At 38.5% G+C, this 5,000-nt stretch overlaps 1 protein-coding gene and 1 long non-coding RNA gene across 2 annotated transcripts in view; one reads left to right on the plus strand and one right to left on the minus strand.

Moving 5' to 3' along the window:
• LOC137988637 (uncharacterized) overlaps nt 1–1,142 on the minus strand; it is a 1,606-nt gene extending 464 nt beyond the window's left edge. Inside the window, exons 1-2 of the long non-coding RNA XR_011120805.1 lie at nt 1,069–1,142; nt 304–375 (exon numbers count right to left, since the gene is read on the minus strand). This is a non-coding gene — a long non-coding RNA (uncharacterized lncRNA). The remainder of the gene's footprint in view (nt 1–303; nt 376–1,068) is intronic.
• Nucleotides 1–5,000, plus strand: part of LOC137988631 (uncharacterized) — a 45,016-nt gene that overhangs the window by 35,937 nt on the left and 4,079 nt on the right. The gene's annotated exons all lie outside the window — the stretch shown is intronic.

The following is a 5,000-nucleotide window of genomic DNA, read 5'->3' on the forward strand; positions in this document are numbered from 1 at the left end:
CTTCAGCTATATATCTCACAGAAATCCAACATATTGTTTTATCAATGGATATATCTTTAACTGAAATCAATTGTCTCACATAAATTCAAGAAATTATTAAACAATGCTCATCTTTATGTTGCCTATGCTGCCAAATTTTACTTTCAAACACTGACGTTATTTGTCAAACCAAAGTGCTTGCATTTGCTCAAATCATCTAGCTGATCTTATGAAAACCGGGTCCTTCCCAGGTATCTTAATTTGTCTTTAAATTAGACTAGAATAGCTGGGATGGTTATATTTTGTCAGTAACTAGACTCTAACCTTTGCATTGACAACATCTTTTAATTTAAGAAGTCAGTGTCATTGCTATTTGGCAACTTGTGACTAATGGACCTGGAAATTTCAACAAAAAATGTATATGTGTGAGAAAAAGGCTAATATCATCAGCCATTAAGGCAGTTCAGGCCATTAATATGTCTGCTATATTTCGAACTAATCTTTCAAACTTCACTAAGGTGACTTCAGAAGAAGTAATATTTCATATCCCATGAAAGACTTATTGCCTTACCCAACACCTGGAGATTTACTTCCCTCACCCTCCCATAGAGAGGTCTAGTGACTTGTTTTGGCTATGGACTAACACCTCATACTTGTTAGAGTTTCATGCGACAAGCCATGACGCAGCCCCCCCTAGGAATTTAAAGCTCACCGTCAGTGCAACTGCTGCCAAAGGCAGCAGTTGCACTTTGGATTTTGCAGCCAAGTTTGACCTTGTTTTCAAAACTTCAGCTATATATCTCACAGAAATCCAACATATTGTTTTATCAATGGACATATCTTTAACTGAAATCAATTGTCTCACATAAATTCAAGAAATTATTAAACAATGCTCATCTTTATGTTGCCTATGCTGCCAAATTTTACTTTCAAACACTGACGTTATTTGTCAAACCAAAGTGCTTGCATTTGCTCAAATCATCTAGCTGATCTTATGAAAACCGGGTCCTTCCCAGGTATCTTAATTTGTCTTTAAATTAGACTAGAATAGCTGGGATGGTTATATTTTGTCAGTAACTAGACTCTAACCTTTGCATTGACAACATCTTTTAATTTAAGAAGTCAGTGTCATTGCTATTTGGCAACTTGTGACTAATGGACCTGGAAATTTCAACAAAAAATGTATATGTGTGAGAAAAAGGCTAATATCATCAGCCATTAAGGCAGTTCAGGCCATTAATATGTCTGCTATATTTCGAACTAATCTTTCAAACTTCACTAAGGTGACTTCAGAAGAAGTAATATTTCATATCCCATGAAAGACTTATTGCCTTACCCAACACCTGGAGATTTACTTCCCTCACCCTCCCATAGAGAGGTCTAGTGACTTGTTTTGGCTATGGACTAACACCTCATACTTGTTAGAGTTTCATGCGACAAGCCATGACGCAGCCCCCCCTAGGAATTTAAAGCTCACCGTCAGTGCAACTGCTGCCAAAGGCAGCAGTTGCACTTTGGATTTTGCAGCCAAGTTTGACCTTGTTTTCAAAACTTCAGCTATATATACATATATATATATATATATAAAAAGGAAAGTATTGCTAGTTACTGGGTTGCCAGTATGGCAAACCCAGTCGCAATCTGCGTTTCATTTCGTGGGTTTTTTAATTTTTCTTTTTTTTTTTTTTTTTAATTTTTTTCCGTGTCGGGAAAAGTCTTGCCTGTCACTTCCCTGCTAAGTGGTGTCCTTGTGCATAGAGTCTTCTGCGACAACAACTATCGCCCGTTTAGCCCAAATCGAAGTGAGCCGTATTTCTAATATCTTACCAAGTGTGCTGTTATGTAGAACACTGAAACCAAATGGGAAATTCTCTGGTAACTTATGAGTTCAACAAAGACAGAGAAGGAATCGAACACCTTAAGTGGATGAGTGATCTCTGTCCTCTGCACAGTCTTCAGGTAAAAATAATATGAAATGCGACAGCAAGAATTTTTTGAAAGATTGCCTCTAATAGCAAATACGTCGTTTGTTTCAAAAAATATTTCGCTGGAAAAGGTGGCCTTTATGAATTGATCATGTTTTTATGGCAATAGTAAAGCATTTTCGTGTCAAAATGAGGTTGGCGTCTTTCTGTTCTGTTAACTCATGCCTCGTGATTTCCACTCTCAAAATTACCTTTAGAACCTACTTTTTGCGTGGAATAAGCTTTTAGAATGATGTTCTTGTCTTCTGTGGTGATACCACAGGTAACCCAGGCTCCCTGTGTGTAGGTAAATATAGAGAACATATGAGACGAAGTTTAGGTCTGAAAATTTGCTAGAAAATGGAAATAAGAATCGATAAAACTTACCATGTGGTGAGCTGTTGTTGTCTTTAAGAGGAAATGTCCACTAAAACCGAGCGAAAATAAAAAAGGTTGGCACATGATGAAAAAAACAAAATTCTTCATATTTCATACAAAGGTAGCCTATCATACTGTAAGAAACGTGGTGGGATTTTTTTCTTGAAAGATTTATTTTAATTCCCGAAAATGACGAAATTCTGTTTGGCCCCCGCGATCAGAGAAAACGCCGCCATTTTAGCGTAAGATGCTATATTCAAATCAATCCCCATTTTCAGTTCGCATCGCTTTTAACCTCACATTTGTGCCCAGAAACTTATTTAATATGTGTCAACGAGTAATTCGAGCCTAAACATTCACTTCTGTGTCGAAACAGAAATTCAGGGAAAGCCGTGAAAAATAAGCAAAATTTTGCGTGGTGGAATTCCCGGCTCGGTGCATTTTTTCAGAAGGAAATATCCATTCCCGGTAAAATAGCAAATCGCCCGAAATTTTTAGATTTAGTTAGTAGAAACGTTGGTCTTAATCCGGATATACAAATTAGCGCCGGGCTTTTAATCAGCGCCGACTATCAACACCCTCAATCACAGCATCAGTCCGTCAACTTGTGTAAATCGTGTCACGCAAGTCAAGCCGTGACTTCTGCCACTTCTTTTCAGTTGCTCAAGATATCTTTCGATTTTTAATTACTGGCGTTTTACGAATGCGATCGCAAGATTTTAAAGGGCTTTTTGCACTTGAACTGAGATGTAGAAAACATATTTGCGTGTATATTTAATTTAAAAGGAGAAATGAAGAGCGACTTATCATTATCAATTTCACAGTAATCCTGCGCTTGTTTTTCATATTTATTTGGAAGCATCAAACCTAAAAAATAAATTATGTGCGCAATAAAGGAAACAAACTTTACGTTGTGGTTGTGGTAAGGTAAATTCTGATTTCAACCTTTTAAGGTTGAAATCAGAATTTATTAAAAACCTTAAGGATGTCACGCAACGATTTGGACATAATAAACCCCAGTCAGGCTTTCCTAATGGAGAAAAAATTGAGCCCTACTATTTTAAACTGTATTCCTAACTGTTTCGCGAGATAAGTGAGTTCTGAATACACGAAAGTAGCATGTCGGGTCCCTTCAGTAAAACGCTGTGCACGTACTAGATATTAGATTAAGTTCAACTTTGAAAAAGAATAAAATCGTCAGCGCGTAAAGAGCCGTGACAAACTGAGATGCAATAACGAGGACGAGAACGGCCAACGGGAAGTTTGGGGAAAAAGTTGTCAAAAAGTGCCATTAACTATATTGCACGCACAACATAAAACGTTCAAAGAGAGCAGTCATAAGACTGCGCAGAACAAAATGCTATCCCATTAATCCAGGGGATGTTAGTTGTGGCAATTTTTGAGGCTTTTATACCCCACCAAATCGCACGTATGAACGTCCAATGTCGCGTTTTTTAAACTCGTATACAGAACTGCGTATTGTAAAAACAATTAGCAAATGTTATCTTGAAATTTCTTATCATACATTGCATTGTGAAATAATACAGAATCACGGGCAGCAAAGAAACGAAAACTTGACCAGAACTTTAAAAAGAAAATGTCGCAACAATGTGCTACGGCTCAACGCTCTGAAGTTACACTCATCACAATATGCTGTGTACTGCTGTACCACTCTCTCAGGGATTAGAGTTCTGATAACATTTGGGACCTTTATTGTCGTTTTGTCGCAGAGTATGATAGAGCGCTGGCCAAATGGCAGATCTTGCATGATATGTGGGCTCGTTATAAACATTATGAAATGTTCAATCTGCGAGGGGGAAACATCCCGTCTTGGCGCTCTTTCATGAAGTACTGGCATTCCTCTGTCATGTGTCAAGCAGTGACGTTTGGCTTCCGTGTAGCGGTATTTTGTCAGATCTGGTACGCATTTAAGGAAAGTCTTATAACGTACTTTGTCTGCCATTATCGACAGTATTTGTCGCATTATCGATAGTATTTGTCTCCCAGTTGCTTGCAGCACCATAGCTCTCGGAAAGAGCTGCCATGAGCGTCTCATCTACGTTGCTTTCTGGGGAAGCTTCCTCACTCAAGATGAACTGTTGCCGTAACACGCCTGAGGAGGCCACCTCGCTGAACAAAGACTGTGAATCTTGAGGGCTTATGTCATTAAGTATAGCGACAGTGGCTTGACCTGCTTTGCGCGTGTAGTAGCGTTTCGTTCGTGCACTCGCCTTCTCCCATGGGGTTTGCAGCTGTGATCTTACTGAACTTATGTCTCTTGCTGCTAAATAGGTGTTTAGAGTATCTAGAAAGGCCTTCTTTTCGTCTACTCTCAACAAAACTTCTTCATCTTCACTTGACGTATCACTAGGGACGTACAAATTTTGACCCGGGGTAAGAGGAGTGCTCTGAGGAACAGGACCCTAAAAGGGAAATGAATTTTTTTTTCTTGAAAGCTATATGATCCACCTATTTGTTTTCGAAGGAAGTTATTCCTTTCCATAGGATCCTTTCGGGCTTTTTGCCATGATGTATTTAAGGTGGCTCCCTAGAGTATTTGTGAATACCGTCACTACAGAAAAGAAACTTAGTTAATTTCTCTTGAAGGTTTCCCTGTAGAGATTTACCAGTATGGGTACCGATACAATATGGGTTATTTTTGGGTGTTAATTTTTAGAT

The sequence above is a fragment of the Montipora foliosa genome, unplaced genomic scaffold, assembly GCF_036669935.1.
Source record: "Montipora foliosa isolate CH-2021 unplaced genomic scaffold, ASM3666993v2 scaffold_423, whole genome shotgun sequence".
Taxonomy (NCBI): Eukaryota; Metazoa; Cnidaria; class Anthozoa; order Scleractinia; family Acroporidae; genus Montipora; species Montipora foliosa.